The sequence below is a fragment of the Schistocerca americana genome, chromosome 1 (genome assembly GCF_021461395.2).
Source record: "Schistocerca americana isolate TAMUIC-IGC-003095 chromosome 1, iqSchAmer2.1, whole genome shotgun sequence".
Classification (NCBI taxonomy): Eukaryota; Metazoa; Arthropoda; class Insecta; order Orthoptera; family Acrididae; genus Schistocerca; species Schistocerca americana.
The window spans coordinates 175,166,348-175,187,984 of NC_060119.1; the positions used below are offsets into that span (position 1 = coordinate 175,166,348).

The following is a 21,637-nucleotide window of genomic DNA, read 5'->3' on the forward strand; positions in this document are numbered from 1 at the left end:
CAAACACTGTATTTACCTTAACCAGCAGAGGAATTATAGAAGAAAACTGAAATGGGATTTATGGGACTATGGCAATTTCCTAACAACACTGGCGGCGTAAATGGGAAGTATGTTAATTGAAGTGTCATAAAACCAGTGGCTCAAATTATTTTTGTTACAAAAACTTGTTTTCAGTTGTCCTGCTCCTAGTTATTGATAAGAACTCCGTGATTATCGACGCGGGCAGCTATGGCAGCACTGTGAAAGCATGTGTTTTGAAAACCATGCGTTTCTCCGCGAATTCTTACCAGGAAAATGTATTCTGCCTCTGAAACCAGTCCAAGGTACAAACATGCCAGCCCTCCTGTGCTGACAGGTGATGAAGGGTTTAAATTACAAACCTATCTGATGAATCCTTTACCCAAATCAGCGGCCTTGGATGATCCTTCAAAAGCAATTTTCAAAAAAACGAATATGCAGTGGCCAAGGTGTAGTGGAAAATGCCTTTGGTATACTCGCTGAAGTGTTGTGAGTCTTCTTGAGGTCTATAGACATACGATTGACACAGCAGAAGCAGTTTCAAAGCAGCATATCTGTAACTTAAATTGTACTGCAATGTAACCATTAATTCGTGAAAGCACGTTATTATTTCAACTGAACTGTATTGTACACTACAATATTGATCTGGTACGGTATCAAGCAACTGCGAATTTTTTTACAAACAAAGAAACATCTGTTTGATATTCACTTGCGTCAGCTATCATCGTTGTTGCCACCTTTTTCATACCGCTTGTGCAATCACAGGTCGTATCTCGTAGAAAAATACATTTGCACGAACCAAATCAGTCAGTCTGTGTATCTGGCGCCGCCTTGCGCACACTTGCCTACCACGGACTTTGTAGAAAACACAGCCTGCAGCCGCATGGGCAGCCGAGGGCGGTCTAGAACGGGCGCCCGCCTGCTGTTCGACTGTGATGGGACGATGCCGCAGCATAGCGTCCAACACCGAGAGCGTGGCCGGCGCCCGCGCAATTTGCTTGCCAACTGTCCGACAGGGCATTAATGCGCTTGTACATGGCAGAAGCTATGCAGGTGGGCTTGTAGTAGTATATGAATTTTATGACAGGTACAAATATTTGTCAACACTTTGCCAAAAATGACTGAATAACTTAATGCTGATGCGATATACATTAAAAGTTTTTTCGGTGGCAACATTTTGCCGCCCTATGCAGCTGCACACGTACTGCTCTGATCATGCGAATACATGACACTTTTCGTTCTTTCGGTTTTTATTGATTGAATGAAAGTTTTGCTTTAGGATGTATTCTAGACATTGATGTCACCTTTTGTTCTATTCTTTTACCGTATTCTAGTTAGAACTGCTTCTTACTTCATGTTACAGCCTGCTTTACGTAAGGCGGCCCTTTTGCGCATAGGGGCGGAGAGATAGGGAGACGTGGAGGGGATGAGGTTTGCGCATGCGTGGCGGCAGAGATCGGGCATACGAAGTCCGTTTGCCGAGCTGTGTTGCTGCGGACAACAATCAATTTCATTGGCCTTCAGTACATCGTATTATACGTTCAAATCTATGAGGGAATAAAACATTTTAAAACCGATTTCGATCATTCATCTATATGAGAGGAATCTTACTTTTGAGTCTTGAGGTTGTGTTCACTGCTCCATAGCAACTGTGTTTGTCACGTCGGAAGGCGAGAACAACTGATATAGCTTTATGAAGACGTCAAGAAAATTTTTTCTCAAAACGACGATTGTCTAACGACAAGATCATCGAAAATAGTGGCAATAATTGTCATTTATTGCGATTTGGACTGTAATATAAGTAAAAATATAATGTATAACAAAGCAAACTTCAAACTCAAACATAAATCATTATATTTGTTTGACAACTGCTTCTGCTCCATATATTTCTTAAATGTGTATAATGCGCGTATGTGGATGTGTTTCACTGCTGTTTAGTGTAAATCACTATGCGTAAAAAAGAATTACTTGTAGCAAACACTAGTCCAAAAGATTATCGTAAAAATTGTCAGTATGTTATAATATTTTTCGGTGTCAACAGGCGTTATGAATTTAAACTAACTTGTTCGACATTACAGTGGGAGAACGCAATTATGATCCATTGAAAAAGGTAACGATTAACCATCTCATGTGAATAACTCGATAACTTGCGGAATGCTGACCGATAACGTCGAAAATCACCGTTATCTCGACAGGTAAACCTCCCTTTCATTTTAAGACATTTCCCAATTCGTGCCATGAAAATGACAGGGGTTTATGTGTTGAAATACCGGAGATTCTGGCGAATTTATCCAGCAGCAATCTCGCAAGTAATACAACCGGCTGGGAAAAGCTTAACTTCCCCTTGGCCAATCTGTTGAACATAACAGCTTGAGTGCTTCACAGGCTACATACTCCTAATCAATAAAAGCTAGGAAGTTCTGACGTACAGTGTACGCAATTGATACGTTGACAAAGTTTTTAAACCATGAGTCTTTAAAACCAAGGAAGATAATTACTTCGTTTCAAAATCTACATCCTAATACCACCTTCTATCAGTCTGATTGTAAATTTGGGATGATACCTTCAAGGCTTTCATCCATCTTCACCTAACAGAAAAAGTCTCATTTTTGAAACTTTTTAGCCTGACACACACAGCGTGCCCACGCTGAATGGGGATGCTGTCTATTGCCTCAAGCACAAGCCTTTCAGTGTCTGTTATCTTGAATGTTTTGTTTTTTACCCAAATAGTTTGTAACTTGTGCGTAAATTAATACTATCGGATTATACTGACAGTAATATGTGGGTAAATGCAAAACTGTGTGACCACATTCACTTGCAAGAAAGTCAAATTTGTACGTTCTGTCGCGTGACTTTTATAAATTAACAAGCTCGAAGAGTTCAGCACGAGTCTGGCTCATATTTTACGGAATATTTTTATTCTCCAGCCAGAGCACAATATCATCTTTCCTGGTGCTCGTATTTGGTCATTTCTCTGTAACAGCTGAATGATAAGTGACACGGTAATTACAATGATCGACTTTGAAGCTAGGTATGGCAGGAATTGTTCAGTGAATCACTTCTTGAAAGTCACAGCCGTTCATTTGCGAATGGTAGTCACTACTGTTTTTCTTACATCTAACTACAAGTTTACGTTCAAGAACCAAATCAGAAGAAGTGCCAGTACGCAGAATAAGTATCCGAGAACCTTTTCCTAAGAGAACTTTAAAAACCGCCAGTACCATCACTCCTTTTCCAGCAATTATTCATGGAATGATTCTGATTCGCCCATGTTTCATCAAGGTAATACACTATAGAACTACCTCCTCCTCTTGTATCGTGCGTCTTTATAACGGACGTGCTTCATGCTGCTTCTACGAGTATGTCACTTCTTTCAATTAAAAATTCTCTTCTTAACATGTTTAAAAACAATGTATTTTAAAATTCTTTCCATTGACAAAACGCTGCCTTTGAAGCCAATTTGGTCAGGCATAATTGTAAGAAGTTTTTGTGATGTTGGGTATTCCCTTCTTATATACGTTTCGAACACGGAGCGCTTTAAAACATCGTTGTCAAAACCATCTATTTGTGTTACAGGTTTCTTGCGATTTCGCTGATTTTTAGGCGCCACGAAAACAATTTCCTGAGTTTTCTGCAGCTCCGACACTTTTGTTTACTATTCTCTGTGCAGCTCCGAGAATTTTGTTTACTATTCTCTGTACAGTTGCCTTGCCGACACGTGCTTCTACAGTTTGTTCTTGAGGACCGAAAATTTCAAAAATAGTATTATCGGTTTCCAATTCAAATTCGAAGAAGTTATAAATGTGGGACATAAGCTTCCTCGACTGTTTGTGAACCATCTACATCTACATGATCAGTCTGTAATTCACAATGAAGTGCCTGGCAGAGCGTTCATAGAACAGCTCCGAGCTATTTCGCTACCGTTCCCCTCTCGAACAGCGCACTGGAAACACGAACGTTTTTATATTTCCTTGCGATCTCTAATTCCTCTTATTTCATTATTATGAACATTTCTCCCTACGTAGGTGGGCGCCAACGAAGTATTTCACACTGTGAGGAGAAAGTTGGCGACTGACATTCCATGAGAAAATCCTGACACAAGAAAAAAGCGCCATTGTTTTGATGATTGCTACCCCAACTGACGTATCAAATCCGTGGCAGTCTCTGCCCTGTTTCACGGAAATACAAAACGAGCTGCTCTTCTTTTACCTTTTTCGATCATTTCTACCTGCTGTGGTACCCACACTAGCCAGCAACACTCCAGAAGGCGGAAAAGTGTAGTCTAATTAACTCTTTAGAGGAGCTGTTGCATTTGCTATTTGTTCTACCAGTAAATCGCGGTCTTTGGTTTGCTTTCACACTAAGTTATCCATGTAACAGTTGCATTTTAAGTTATTCGTAATTGTAATCCCTAAGTGTTCAGTCGAATTTACACCCCTTATAAAAGTGTGTTTTCTCCTGTAAACCGAATTTAGCGGATTTCTTTTCTTAATCCTGCGGATGACTTCAGACTTTTCATTATTTAGAGTCACCATACACGTAAGTCGTTTTCTAATTTGTTTTAATCTCTGATGACTTTATAAGACGGTAAATCACAGCATCATCTGCTAAGTCTAAGACGGCTGCTCAGATTGTCTCCTAAATAGTTTATTAGATCAGGAACAAGGGAGCGCCTGTAACACTTACTTGGAAACGCCAAATATCACTTGTATCCCTTCTGTTTTATTCGATGATTTTTCGTCGATTACTACATACAGTTATCTTTCTGACAGGAAATCACGAAACCAATCGCACGACCAAGACGACACTCCACAGGCACACAATATAATTCAAGTAGCTTGTGGGGAACTTCACGTTTATTGCCGTCACATGACATTTTCATCTGGAAATCACACTAAAACGCTTACAGATACACACTCACAGTTTTACTGCTACAAGAAAGTAACATCGATGCCTGAATGAATAATTCGGACGCTCTATGAATCAAACTGCAATGTCGCAAAATACGGCAACAGCACAGCACATGAGAGTGAGAGAGAGAGATTCTCGCAGTCCAGTTTGTTACTTAGCCGCTCGGAATGAGAATGAATCTTATCGGCTACCAGCAGTTAATGGTGGGGGGTGCCTAGAACAGCTGAAAATAGGGTCACCTTCCAATTTGACGCGATCTGTATCTGTAGTTGAAACTGACCTTACACTGCACACATTCGGTGGTTTTATTTTCTTAGGCCCACTTTTCGGTCGTTGCACATGAAGTCGTTGCACACTTTATTTTCTTGATTTGAAACTTCGGTATTGTTGTTGCTGTTGTGGCCTTCTGTACAGAGACTGGTCTGATGCAGATCTTCATGCTACTCTATCCTGTGCAAGCTTCTTCATTTCCGAGTAACTACAGAAACCTACATCCTTCTGAGTCTGTTCAGTGTATTCATGCTTTGGTTCCCTTTTCAATTTCTACCCTCCGCACTTCCCTCCAGTACTAAAATGTGTCCTGTCAACCGATCCCTTCTTCTAGTGAAATTGTGCCACTGCATCAAACCAGTCTCGGGACTGAAGACCACAACAAAAACAACCCATCTAATCTTCACCATTCCTCTGTAGCACCACATTTCGAAGGCTTCTATTCTCTTCTTGTCTCAACTAACTATCATCCATGTTTCACTTCCATACATAGCTATACTCCATACAAATACTTTCAGAAAAGACTTCCTAACACTTAAATCTGTACTCGATATTAACAAATTTTTCTTCTCCAGATACGCTTTCCTTGCCATTGCCAGTCTTCATTTTATATCCTCTGTACTTCGACCATCATCAGTTATATAGCACCCCAAAAAGGAAAACTCATCTACTACTTTAAATGTCTCATTTCATAATCTAATTCCCATGGCATCATCTGATTTAATTCAGCTAAATTCCATTATCATATTGCTTTTGTTGATGCTCATCTTACATCCTCCTTTACGACACCGTCCATTGCATTCAACTGTTCTTCCAGGTCCTATGTTGTCTATCACGGAATTACAATGTTGTCGGAAACCTCGTAGTTTGTTTTTCTTCTCCATGGACTTTAATTCCTACTCCAAATTTTTCTTTTTTTTCCTTTACTATTTCCTCTGTATACAGATTGGATAAAATCAGAGATAGGCTACAACTCTGTCTCACTCGTTTATCAACCACTGCTTCCCTTTCATGCCCCTTGACTCTTATAACTGCCATCTGGTTTCTTCACAAATTATAAATAGCCTTTCGCTCCCTGTACTTGACCCTTTCCACCTTCAGAATTTGAAAGAGAATATTCCAATCAGCATTGTCAACAGGTTTCTCTAAGTTAACAAATGCTACAAATGTAGGCTTGCCTTTCCTTAATCTATCTTCTAAGATAAGCTGTGGGGTCAGTATTGCCTCAATTGTTCCAACATTTCCATTTGTATGTAAGAAAATCGTGTTAGAATTTGCAACCTTGACTTATTAAACAAATATTTCGGTTATTTTCACACCTGTCAGCACTTGCTTTCTTTGGGATTGGAATTAATATATTCTTCATGAAGTCTGAGGGTATTTCGCCTGTCTCGTACATCTTGATCACCAGATGGTAGAGCTTTGTCAGGGCTGACTCTCCCAAGGGTATCAATAGTTCTAATGGAATGTTGTCTACTCCCAGGACCAGTTTCGACTTGTCAAATTCTTTACACAGTATTGAATCCCCCATCTCATCTACATCTATGTCCTCTTCCATTTCAATAATATTGCTCTCAAGTACATCGCCCTTGTATAGACCCTCTATATACTCCATCCTCATTTCTGCCTTTCCTTCTTTACTTAGTACTGGTTTTCCATCTGAGCACTTAATATTCATACAAGTGGTTCTCTTTTCTCCAAAGGTCTCTTTAATTTTCCTGTAGGCAGTATCTATCTTACCCCTGGCGAGATAAGCCTCTACATCCTTACATTTGTCCTCTAGCCATCCCTGCTTAGCCATTTTGCACTTCCTGTCGATCTCATTTGTGAGACATTTGTATTCCTTTTTGCCTGCATTTTTACTGTATTTTTATATTTTCTCCTTTCATCAATTAAATTCAATATCCACATATTATGTGAGAAAATTTCGTTTCTTCCCTTTTTCACGTGTATTTTCTGTAGATTAATGTGGTGGAATAATGGAGAGTCAAGTAACTGATGTTTTGTAAGATTTGTGTGAAATGTAACATATACAAAATATGGCATATCAAACTCTGCTGAGTTATAGTAATATGTGATATCTAGATCTAAATTCTTCTTGCCACTCAATCCTGCAACTCCTACAGTTTGTAGTTTACAAAAGGATATTGGAATTTTTAGATTTTTCAGAATATTTTACTGTTGCTGTAACTCGTGATTTGGTTCATATTTAACAATTGGTACATGAATTTCCATCGATTGTATAACAATTTTTCCTTCCCTAGAAAGTGTATCTTTAATTTCAATTCCAATATCATTATATTCAAGCCACCTACGAATTTCATCTCCAGAACTAGAAGCCCTAGTAAAAATTAAAGTCAAATCACCTTCCCACATTACTTCCTGATAACCTTTAAGAAATCCACCAAACACTGATAATGAACAATGTACTCCATTTTTCTTACTCCTTATTTTACCATTATTAAGAATGTGTAATTTATCAGTATTAGATGAAGTAAAACAGAACATAGCTGTTGAAGAAATAAAGGCTGTTTGAGTCTATACAAAATATTACTTCTTTTCTTTTTGCTCACAAAATGAAACAATTTTGCCACATAATTCTCTATTAATTTTTATTGGAGTATCTGTCGTATGTTGGATAGTCTGATTCTGACCAATCTGGATTAGCTTTAACACTTCTAAAGTTCATGTATAATTGTTCATGATTTGGATGAAGCCATCCATCTCCAGTATTTATTTCAATTACTGTATCCTTGTTGGGTAAATTTAAATTATTTTTTGTTTTCTCATTCCAGGGAATGAATAAAACTACTAAACCTCGATTTTCTTTATGATTTATTAAGGATAAAGTTTATTAGGACATCTTTCAAACAACTGTTACTTAACTACCATTTAAGTCAATTAGATTACCATTCTCATCAGACATAGTAATTTCTAAGTCTTGAATAGGATCAAAAATAGGCATATCTACAGTATATTATGGTTCATAAATTATTGGTCTTCCAAATTCGGCATTTGGTTAAATGAAGCAAAAATATTCGTTTCTCTACGAAAATGATCAGTATGTTTAACAAACATTAAATTAAAATTTGTATTAATTAATTCGAAAGGAATAATTTTAGGAACATCTTTAACAACAGTTTTCTTATTAGGTTCCACAATTTGATTATTAAATTGTAAACCTTGATCGACACAATGTTATTTATCCATAAATAATTTAACATAGCTTTCATTAATAACTCTATTTAAAATTTCATCTGCTTTAATGTGAATATTTGGCTTTTGACTGAATAAATTTTTCTAAATTTTTCAAACTATATTGACTTACATGAATTTCTGTTGTTCCTCCATCACACAGCAGGTTGGTACCTACTTGTGCTGGTGCATGGCAAGGGTTATTATTTTTTGGTGTAATATTGGGAGTTAAAAATTTGAATAAAAATCAAGTAATGAAACATTTTAAAAAGTTTCTCCTATTGGAATTATTAGTCTTTTTTTTTTTGAATAGATGACTTATCAGTTAACTGATGTAATCTAGTACTAAAGAAATTTTTTAAAGATGTGAAGGATTGGGAACAAAAAAATTCAGAAAAAGATTCAAAAAATAAACATGGTAAACTTTCACCATAGTCTAGTCAATATGCGATCACTAGACCAAGTAGTTGTGGAAAACAGTTATTGATTGACAGTTAAATTCTATTTCCAGGATTGTTAAACTGTAATAAAATTAATCATTTGTATATTTATTCAAAAAGCTTACATCAACCAAAATATGAAGAGTTTATAAAAATAAATGAAAAATTTAAAATAAGAACAATGAAAAATTACAACTTGTATTGAAAATAATTAAGAAATGATTCCATTAGATCAATCTCTAGATAATGATAAAAGCAGATGAAATGAATTAAAATTTTTACGACAGCTGGGACTCGAACCTGGGTCATCTTGCTTGTTAGGCAGAAATGCTAACCATTACACAACCACAGTGTCATGATCAACATTGCTGCACAAACTTCCTGAGCTGAGTCTCCTCCCCAACACAAACTGCAAGATGTGGGTTTGAGTCCTCGCCACAATAAAAATTTTAATTCACTTTGTCTGCTTTGATGATTATTGTAGATAATAAAGAGAGACTTAAATGTCTCAGGGAAACATTTAATTATAACAATCTCTAGGTAATTCTATGGTAGCATTTGGTGACATTATTCTCAAAAACCAAGATATAGTCAGCGAATATTTTACTAGAGAAACACATAAAGCAATAGATCGTTTTTATGTAGTTCAGACTTAATGAAAAATATAAAACAATTAGTGAGAGGTGATACTAATTTTTTAAATATTTTCACACAAGATAACACAAATTTAAAACATATTTATCATGAGATCGTTGGTGGTGATTTAAAGTTTGATGGTTTTAAAGAAATATGTAGTAAATGTTGGAATGATTAATTTGGATTTTTAATGGTGCACATGACTAGAAAACAAATGAAGGTAAGTTCTGAAATAAAATATAGAATTCCATAACAACATAAACGTTTAACATTAACATTTAAAATGTTTAATTAATGTTTTTATCTCTAATAAATGTTTGCAGAAGACAGTCATCCTAAAGGACTAAGTACAACTTCACTGTACATTCCAGAAGTTATTAAAATGCCAAATGAAATAGAAAGAAAGCTGTAGAATTGAAAGAGCAATTCAAACTATGGAAAAAAAAACTGTGAACAGAATATGAAAAATATAAAAACGAAGATGAACCACTCATTCATGCTATTGAACAAGTTAAACAAGGAATCATAGGATTAGGTGATAATGTTTTGAAAGCTACTGAAGAGAACAGAGAACATCAAAAACAAATGGTTCCTTATAATCAACATTATTTGGAAGAATCTAAAGATATTCCACCAATTAAACAATATTATAGTGGTAAAAGAGATCATATGTTAAGTGAATCAGAAGTACAAGATGTATTAACGAAATATGAAAAAGAGAGGTAAAGGATAACTCCAAATGAAGAACAAGCTGTTAAAAAAATAAGTGTAAGTGAAAGAATGTTAGAATATATTACGCACAGTGATGATAAAGGTTTTGGATTGAGATCTGTTGTCACATTTAAATTTGTTTGTAAATTACCAGTAAAATTTGATGGAGATATATTAATTATTGGTGACAGGACATATAAAGGTAAAGAAGGATTAATGAATCCTTTAACTAAAAAGCAGATAACTATGAAAGACATGAATACACTATTTACAGGTTCTGATTTTATCAAATTACACAGATTTATTATACCATTAGGGAGCATTATATTCTGATAATAATCAAAATAAAATAAATTCGAGTAGAGGAAATAAATATAAATATTTGATAAAAGAAATTGTTGATGCACTTTTCAAAAACTGCAACAAAAAAATTTACATTACATTAAGAAAATGTTGGTGAAAGTTTAGTAAAATAATATTCAGGAAAAGCAGTTGAATATATCTGGATGAATGGTGTTAGAGATTTAATTGATAGACTAACAGTCATTCATGGTGAAGAATTAGCAGGATATAAAAATCATCACGATGAAAAAGTAAATGTTAACAAAGCAAATGTTAACAAAGAAATTTAGTGATTTTATATTAATAATCCCAATGAACTACTTATTTGATTAGATTTTTTAATACTTTAACACATTCATTTTGGAAAAGTGAAAAACATGGTAAAGGAATAGTAAACTAGGCTATATATAATTCACAAATGCCAGGGATGCATCTACCAGGATATTTGTATTGCAGGCCTTTCACTAAATTAGAAGTGAGACTAGCACATCATGATCCAGGAATTAATCCAGTAGACGAAGCTTGCAAGCAACACGATATTGCCTATCAAGGTAATGAACACTTAGAATCTAGACATGAAGCAGATAAAGAACTTCAGTTGGCTGCAAAAGGAAGAATGCGTGCAAGTGATGCTTCGTTAGCGGAAAAAATAGCTGTAACTGCAGTTAGAGGAACAATGTATGGAAAAGGAAAACTAGGTATAGGTATTGATGTTGACAAAAATGGTTGGGGATTGTAAAAATATTAATCTTTAAGACTTTTTTAACTATATAAGTGAATAATTTTGCAGTTGATTATAATTTGTAACCTTTGTCAAGACAAAACCAAAACCAATTAAATTTAAACCAAATAATGAACCATTAAATAGTATTGAACCATTGTAACTGATATTCAATATAGAAAGAAAGGAAAAAATTGGTGGAAATTTATTTGTTTCATTAACTATTACTGTTTAAAAAAGATTAATGAATATATAACAAAAAGAAAGAATGAAAATGACTAACACAACCTAAAGGTTGATTTCTTCTATTAATATTAGCTCTATTACCACATCTAGCAACTATTTGTTCACTTTCTCGTGGTTCTGTACCAATTGCAAATGCAGTAATAAACAAGGAAATAGTTAATGAAGAATTGGAAAAACAGAAAAGATATGATCGAACAATGGAAAAGAAAGCAGGTTCTGGAGTGAAAAAACAAAAAAACAAAAAAAAAATAGAAAAAATAATCAAATATAATTTGGACATAGAAGATCTAGTCATACAATTAAAAATTAAATTTTTTCGTGGTGTTTTTATGATTGAGGCATTAGGTAAATGAATGTGGAATAGTTAATTTAGATAATACAGTCATCCTGGTACTAACTGGCGTTTTTATTATAATAATAATGAGAAAAATTTGTATTTCATTTTTTTGGTGGAAATATTCCAAAAGAATTTGTTAAATATCTCATATTAAGTGAGTTGTACTAAGATGCACACTGAATTCAGAAGTTTGATAAAGTATTATGAGGATATTTATGATTATTTGTTTTAAAACTATTATCTATGAACTACAAATTTAATGATATTTTGACTTTAATAAAAGGGTATTTTTGGAAATAAGGCGCAGCCTAAAGGTCACACAATTAATGGACATATAAACATTAAAAAAGATGAATTTGAACCAAAAAGTTTAAAGTTTGGCTAAACAGTTCTATAAAGAATTACATGTCATTTTTAAAGCAACTATAGGACATATTGATCTTACAATTAGAAGAATAGTGGATATAAAAGATCCAGTAAATAACCATCATGCTGTCATTAAACTATAATTAGAAAACGAGTTAACCATTGTTGCTACAAAACTCTAACACAACTTAGTAAAAGTGTCACCACTAAGTATGTTACTGTGAAAATTAAACAACTTAATAAAAATGATTTAAGCAATTGCTTTACAGGGAAGGAAATAGAAAAATATTTTTCAGATCATTTAACTCGATACTTAAACAAATAATGTAAGTGGTAAACAATTTATGAATTATGTTTTATGACTGGTATGAACAAAAAATGCACAATTTCAATTGATATGATTATGATCTTAAAAACGTTGCTGTTAGAGGTGAAAACACAGACAGACATTCAACAATTATGATTCTGATTTATCAATGAGTATTCTTGACAAACTTTACAAAATAACTCTGTGACATCCAGTCATCAAAATAGTTTGCAAATCAAGTTTTTTAAGTATGAGATTAAAAGATGCTATTAAAACTGTTCCAGTTGCTGCAAATGTATAGTTGGTGAAATAATTTAAATCTTATTAAATGTTTATTGAACATTAATTAAATAATTAATCTATTGTTTGAAGTGTAAAGAGTTTACTGAAACACATACTCCTCACAGAGTAACAACTAAAAATGGAAAACAAAGAAGTGAAGGTCCTTGTACACTAAATAAAATTGAAAAGAGTAAATTCATTAAAAACGTTTTGTAAGTGAAATGGTTGTCTAAAAGACGCCCCTTTCAAATATTCATGACGAAATTATTGAGGAATTATGTAAAACAATGAGAAAGATTTTTAAAGAAGAAATATAATTTCCCTTGGGAGAGATGTCTTATGGCAAGCTGATTTAGTTGAAATGAATTCTGGAAACTTAAAAGGAATTCCAAAAATAAATAAAGGATGTAAATATGTATTAACTGGTTTTTTTAAAAACTTGCTTGGGAAGTTCCAGTCTAAGATAAAACAGGTAAGCATGTAGTTGAGTGTTTCAAAAAAAAAAATTGAGTCAACAAAACAAAAAAAAATTGGTAAACAGAAAATTCAAAAGAAATTTATAATAAAGGTTTTCAAAAACTGATGAATAAATACAGTATGAGTCTTTGTCAGCTTTTACAGAATTAAAAGCATCTGTTGTTAAATGAATTAACAGAATATGCAAAGAAAAGATGAGGAAAAATTTTGCACTTCAGGGATATTATAAATGGGCTCATCTGACCGAAAATTAGTTGATGAGTGGCACAACGCAAAACATTCAACTACAAAAATAAAAACCATCAGACAGTTAGCAACTAATGAAGAGCAAATATAAAAAGGGATTTACGATTAGTAAACTTAAAGGACTCTTTGTAAACAGGATATACAGACAATTGGCAAATAGAAATTTTTGTAATTGAAGATTTTATTCATTCTGATCCAATAACATGTAAATTGGAAGATCTAAATGATGAACTTGTAAAAGGAAATTTTTATGAACAAGAACTACAAAGAAAAACAAATATTATGATGTATATCTTGTCAAAAAAAGTTTTGAGACAGAATGGTAATAAAGATTATGAAACTTTGCCCGCGAAAGGCAAAGGTCCCGAGTTCGAGTCTCGGTCGGGCACACAGTTTTAATCTGCCAGGAAGTTTTATTTCAGAATTGTTTTAATTTTTCGGGGGGCTGTGTCATGGCCTTTGAAATTCCAAGTTTAATAACACATAAAATATTATTAATTATTAAAATATTTTTTCATTAAACAGTGGAGCCCAAATGTCTTTAAACCAAGAACCAAATCTTAATTGATAATTATTCTTTCGAATAAAAATATTCAGCATAGGTTTCTCTCAACTAGTGACAACTGCATTAGATGGAATACTTGCTATGTATTAAAAACAACTGTTAATAGCTTTTTTATTTTTAATAAAAAGTATGTTTCCTCTAATTCTTATTTCAATGATCATAGTATTTTATTTCTGTAATTTCAAGATTAGACATATTTAAAGATTATGTTAAATTAGGTTTCTGTCCTTTATTTTCCAGAGAGCAGGACACCTGTTGCCAAAATTCCATAATGAATACAATTTTTAATACCATTTTTAATTAAGAGATGGCTTCTTCAAAGAATGAATTAATTTTTTGAATTTCCGTATATTACAATTCTAAAAATAAATTATCTAATAAATGAAGAGCCTAATAGTATAAAAATCAACAAAATAAAAGTTAGGGCAAAAGGATTAGGACTGAGAGAATATCTGAAAATGTGAAAATAAGAAATAATTGTATTTATTTATAATAATATTAACAAGCATGGGCTCTTCCTAGACACAATGAGTTAAATTAAAGAAAAGATTAACGACAACACTTTAATCAAATGATTTATCTTATACTTGAAAATTAAATTTTCAACAATTTTACTGTATTTAACAAATGAAACATACCATAAAATTTTTGGTGATTACTTTGAAAAGGAGAATGCATTTAGTGAAACTGAATGGAATGGATTAAGTTCGAAAATTTTTAATTTAGACAAAAAATTTATTACTGAATTTCAAGATAAACTGAATTGGAATCATATATCACCACACCAAAAACACTAGAGGATTTTATTGGAGAATTTTGGATAAGTATTGGATGTATGTTGAGGGAATAAAATTTATCAGAAGATTTTATAAGCCAATTTAAAGATAAATATTACTAGGAGAATTTATCATATGCAGAAGAAATGTCTGAAGATTTTATGAGAGAATTTCAGGATGAATTAAACTGGGATGGCGTATCAGATGATCAAACATTATCTGAAAATATTTTATTAAGATTAAACGATGAAGTTAATTGGAAAAATTTTAAGAACTCACAATCTATCAGAGGAATTCTTAGAAAAAATAAGGAAATTTTATGAATTACTAACAGAACAATCTAAATATTATGCTTAACTACTGAACATGAGCAATATTTGAAAAGAAGCTGTAATTATATTTTTTATAAAGATTGTATAGATCAACGGTTAAAAGCACAAATTAAATGCCCAATATCTAAAAGAGTTATTAAAATGAATAATGAAAAGTTTATTACAAATCAAATTGATAATGATTTATTAACGAATTCCTGATAAAGCTTACAGTTATGATGATGAAAAAGACTAATAACAGATTAATCTTATAATATTTTACTTTTTTGGAGAGCTTGTAAATTTTTTCCTATTTAAAGGGGACAGGTTCAACAACCAGTCAAACTGAAATTTTGAAAATATTGTAACTCTAAGAAGTCAACTGATAATTTTTCTTACCATATACATACAAAAGATGGATACAGAATGATGTGCAGACAATGTGTAAATGAATATCATGTTAAAATTAGAATGATAATCGCATTCCTTGTGTGTGTGGAAAAAATATTCACAAATTACTGTAAAAATCATTTACAACTAATTCGGAGTGAAGAACATTCATAAATATTATTGTCAATGGAAAATGAAGAAAAACAAGAAACCTAAAGAGGCTGAAAGAAATGTAAAGCTTGTCAAGCTATAAAAAAGTTAATTGTTTTTACAAAAATCCTTCTTATAAAGATAGCTATCAGAATACATGTAAAAATTGTTATAGAAAATGTGAAAAATGAGAAAGGAAGAATATCTCACTCTTAATTTTAAATATCTATTAAAAAATACTTCTCAAGGATCAGTTCTGCAAAATTAACTATCACAAATCTAATGAATTTTATTTTCTATAAATAAAAAGGCCAAATTGGAGCAATTCACAGATGTTCAGCATCATGATTACTGTAAAAGGAATAATTCAAGAGGATACAGTAAATTAAATAAAGCTAATCTAATTCAATTTATTAATAGACATTATGTTACAAATTTACTTTTATGAGGAAGAAGTTTTTGGAATTAAGTACCTTATTGTAAAATTAAAATTGATGACTTTTTTGAAAACTAAAGAAGATGAAGTATTGAAAGAAACATTTACACTCTCTAATGACATCTTTGCGAAACAAAAAACTAGAACTAATAAAGAAAGGTTATTTCCTTTTTATGTTAATTTATTTGAGAAAACAAGGGAGAGAAGAACAGTTAAATTATCCACTTGTTAAATTATCGAGATTACAGACTATAAATTTTGAAAATAAAATAAGCTCAATTGAACCTAATCATTTCTTAAAGGCAGTAAAACCGAAAATTACGAAAATGGTAAAAGGTAATCTAAGAATACATCCTGGATTGAAAATAACCTTAAAATGTTATTGTGAGTACCATTCACAAACTAATAGAAATATTATGGAATTTCTGTTATTACTTATTGTATTAACTATAAGTAGATACTACTAAGATCCTGTTGATTATAGAGAAACAAATTGTCATAAAAATTATTTAATATGTAAAAAAAGGTTGATGATATTGGAAGAATTTATTTTGAAGTTGAAAAAATGAAACCATTGACTCCTGAAGAACAATCAAAATGTACATGACCAGATAAATGTACATCGTGTAGCTGTCATCATTCGATGAAAAATAAAAATGATCATTATGATAATTTAACTGGAATATTTATAAATCAACTATGTAATAAATGTAATTTGCAGTTAAAACATCTCAGCTCTATACCAATTTATTTGCATGATTTATCAGGATATGATTCTCATGTTTGAGAAAGAATGTGGTTATGATGAAAAAGAAATGCATATAATGCCAAACAATAATAGATTTGTTAAGAGAACAGAAATTTTAGAAATGAGATTTACCACCATATTTAAATTTATGGCTTCTTCAATTGCTAAACTTTCATCAAACTTGAAGAGAGATCAAATGAGAAACATTAGAAATTTTTTTCCAGAAGAGTTATTTAATTTAGTGATAAAAGTGGTATACCAGCCAAATCCGATTTTAGGATGAACTGTTTTCGCCTAGGCCTACATTTTATCCTGTTACTGATAGGGTAAAACAGTTTAGTCTAGGTTGAATTAGTTTATCCTAGTTATAATTTGCATGTTTCAGGATAAAGTTTTATTTCCTAGTGGTAAGGTCTTATAAGACCAAAATGCAGAGGTCATCAGTCCTACATCCTAGTCTGAACTAATTTCACCTACTTTCTATCTTATATAAGCTTTTCAGAGTAAACTGAACAAAGGAATAGAGATAAAATATTGAAAACTAATCAGTAATTTCACGTCTATCACTAGATCAACATTCTTATATCCAACCACGGAAATACTTATCTGTAATTTGCTTATTACTTATTTTTGAGAGGTTTACTTTCACGGCACTTAGATTTGCAGTATACTTTGTTTTTCTTACAATTTTGTTTGTTTGTATACAGTTTTTCACACAACTGATTTTAACAAAGGCCAGCTCTGATCCAACAGAATGTTTTGTGGCTCCAGTCCATAAAGATATTTCAATATCCTGGTTAATATCTCCCACATCTAAAAACTTCATAATGCAGACATCGAAATCAGTTCTAAAAAATAAAAAAGAAGTTAAAACCAATATTTGTTAATATTTTATTACAATAAATTATGGAAAATTGAACAAAATTATACCAGCAATAATGTTTTTGAAGTACACCATGTTTGGTGGCTATTTTGTAGAGGCCCTCGTCAATCTTTTGAAGTTTTTCTCCAATTATGTTTCGAAGGTCACCTCTGCCTTTATCTGCATCTGGAATAGGTATGGTTACGTTGTCTACAATGTCAGCTGGTGGATGGGATTAGTCAGAGGAAGCTTTCATTCTCTTAGCTTGTTTCTTAAATTTCTCTTGCATTTTGAATGTCGTTTGTGTCATTTTTCACAATGTTATCATCAACACTGTCTTCGTACTGTTCAGTATTGCTGTAATCTTCAATTGCCTTCTTTAGGTCATTTTCATCCTGAATATCTTTTATGATTTCTAGAGGCAACAAGGAAGTGGAAAGTCCTACTCCAAGTTCGAATCTGAATAATGCTTTGAAACATGATTGTTTTACGAGAGAGCGGTAACTGTTGTGCTTTAACCAAGAAACTATCATATTTTCAGTGTCTTGGTTGGCACATTCAATAGCACCCTGACTTCGGCTGTCCGTTGTTTTTCTATGCACAATTTTCAGTTCTGACCAGAGCTTTGCGAGTTCACTTATAACATTATTGACAAACTCTCTGCCATTATAAGACTGTATGGCGCCCCAACAGTTAGGAATATGTCATTTAAATGATAAGCCACTTCTTCAGCCCTGTTTGATGTTAATGCACAGAGGAGAACAAATTTTGTGAGATGGTTTTGGTAACTAAAATTAATTTTAAATTCCTATCTGGTTGTGTTTGGAAATCAATCAAATAGACTTGGCACCTGCTATTCATTTCTGAATGGAGAATTGGCTTTGAAAGTAGCCCTCTTTCTTTTGTATCTTTTTTTGTTGACAAACATCACACATTGATAACTAGAGGCATATCATTTCCTTTGTGATATTAGCATATTTTTTTGATGTATCAGCTAACATCCTATCATCGCTGCCATGACCCACAGCTACATGAGCTGCATAATTAACATCATAAAGTTCATCAGCTGGAACAAAGTATTACATATTCCCTTCACACCATGCAATGAGTTCTTTCACATCACGAATTTTCAAAACAGTAAATCTTTTCAGTCTTCTTTTTTGTAATGATAATGATGTTCTTTTTACCAACTTTTCTGCATCTTCTACTTGTTTAATCAAATCCACATATTCATCTACTAATAACACATTATAATGAGAAGAGTTTTTGCTTTCACTCTGCAAAATTTCCTCCAGAAACTTTTCTCTCCACAACTTTTGAATGGCTTGTCTACTACATGAAGGCTCATCCATGATTAAATGCCTCACAATAATTATACTAGGATTATAGTGAAACTTTTTCAACACAACCAGCAACATAACAAATGCACTCCTTGATGCAAAATACCATTCAAAGCAAAAAACAGTTCGAGGAAGGAGCAGCTCAGAGGTGCGAGGGGCAAGCCAGGGATGATTCATTAATTTATCGTTTGGATAGGAAGCAACAGGCGTTCAGACCATGATGTACCAGTGTATCCTAAAGGATATAAATTCTAAGTAGGATAAACCGATTCGACCTTGGCTAAACTGTTTAAACCTATTGGTAACTGGATGAACGAGTTTGACCTAGGCGAAACTAATTCATCCTATACTTGGGATTGGCCAAAAAATATCCATATGATTATGTGTACTCTTGGAAGAAATCTCAAGAGACACAATTACGACCAAGAAAGATTTTTATAGTAATCTGAATAAGTGTGAAATAAGTGATAAAGATTATAAACATGGGAAAATGATTTGGAAGAAATTTAATTTTAAAAATCTAGGTGAATATTATGATGTATATCTTAAAACTGACATATTGTTATTGACTGATGTATTGGAATATTTTAGAAAAACTTGTATAAAAGTATATGATTTAGATCCAACTTTGTATTTTACAGCAACACGATTACCTTGGGATGCAGTTTTGAAGATAACGAAAGTTATTTGTTACGTGATTATGATATGATATCTGCCTTGAAAAAGGAATAAGAGGAGAAATATCACAGTGTTGTAAGACATACAATAAAGCAAACAATAAATGTGTGAAAGATTTTGATATTTAAAAGATATCGAATTCTCTAGCATATTTAGATGTGAATTATTTATATGGATATGGTATGTTCAGTATTTAACATATGGTGAATTTAAATGGAATAATCCAGATTCTTTTGATAGCATAAAAATAAGTGAAATATCAGATACTGCTAAAACTGAATATAGTTTTTAAATAGATTTAGAATATCAAAAAGAATTATATGTTTTACATAAAGATTTTCCATTAACTCCTGAAAATAAAATTGTGCCTGGAAGTAAACAAAGCTTATTGTTAACTACTTTATGAACCTAAAATAAACATGTAGTTCATTATAGAAATCTTAAGCAGAATTTACCATTAGGAGTTGATTAACAAAGATACATAGAGCTTTAAAATTTAAACAATCAGATTATTTGAAGAAGTATATAAATTCAAATACAGAAATAAGAAGCAAAACCAAAAATTATTTGGAAAAGATTTTGTAAACTAATGAATTATTCGGTCTCTGGCAAGATAATGGAAAATATTAGAAATAGAGTTGATATAAAATTCGTGTCAATGGAGAAAAACGTGATAAATTAATAGCAAAGTCAAACTTCAAAGCAAGAACTATATTTAATGAAAATCTTTATGCTATTCATATGACTAAGACAGAAATCATGATGAATAAACCAATCTACGTTGGAATGAGTATACTTGATTTATGTAATGGACTGATGTACGATTTTCACTACAGAATAACGAATCCAAAACATGTAGCTATGTTTTCTATGAAGTCATGAAAATGACTGATAAATTTGATACTATTAGTTACCCTGAAAATAATGTTTATAACATTCCACAAGTTATCAAGAGAGATGTAGGAAAAGTGGAAGATGAATGCAATGGAAAAATAATGGAAGAATTTTGAGGTCTGAGAGCAAGAATGTATGCTTAAAAAGTTCATGACAAAATAGACAACAAATCTAAAGGAGTTAAGAAAATTCTGTCAATAATAAAATAAACTTAGAAGATTATAAAGATCGTTTGCTTAAAAAGAGAGTACAATACAAAAAATTTGATCTACGATAGCTCACGCACAACATAAATGAATTGAGTCAATTACAAACAACCACTTTTCAGTTTTAGTGTGTGACCATCGCTTTTGGATATGTTCTATGCATCAAACACGGAAGAAAAATGCATCACGATCTTCGAAAACAGACAAGCAAAGGGAAACCATTCGATGACACACTGCTTGTCTGACCCACACAACAGTGGGAAGCAAGTCTGGAAACTGCTCTAGTAGGAAGTACTCAAACCAGCTCGAATGAAACAGTCAGGCAACGACAACATTGCTCACTGAATTACATAATAGTGTGTTGTATTACGATGATAATTATGATTACAGTTTTCGTCGAAGTCTTTCTCAAGACTTGTCCTATGGGGTCAGTCACATCCTTAATGAATGGCAGGAAAACATTCAATGTGAAAGGTATGAGATAAAAAAATTATTGAATTGGTAAGTGTTAGCGGTGGTAAGAAGTTCGTATGCATGGAAGAGACCTGGAGACACTGTAAGGTTTCAGGAAGAGAAGATATGTTTTACAAATATGTTGCTACAGAAGAATGCTAAAGCTTAAGTGGGTAGATCAATAACTGATAGGGAGGTACTGAATGGAATCGTAGAAAAAGACAATTTATGATACAACATGACTAAAAGTAGAAATCAGTTGATAGGACACCTCTGAGGCAGAAAGAATCGTAAGTTTGATAATGAAGACAAGGTTGTCAGAT

General features: G+C 32.5%; 1 protein-coding gene across 1 annotated transcript in view; it reads right to left on the minus strand.

Annotated features, from left to right (window-relative positions):
- Window positions 1-21,637, minus strand: part of LOC124613431 — a 215,021-nt gene that overhangs the window by 42,942 nt on the left and 150,442 nt on the right. The gene's annotated exons all lie outside the window — the stretch shown is intronic.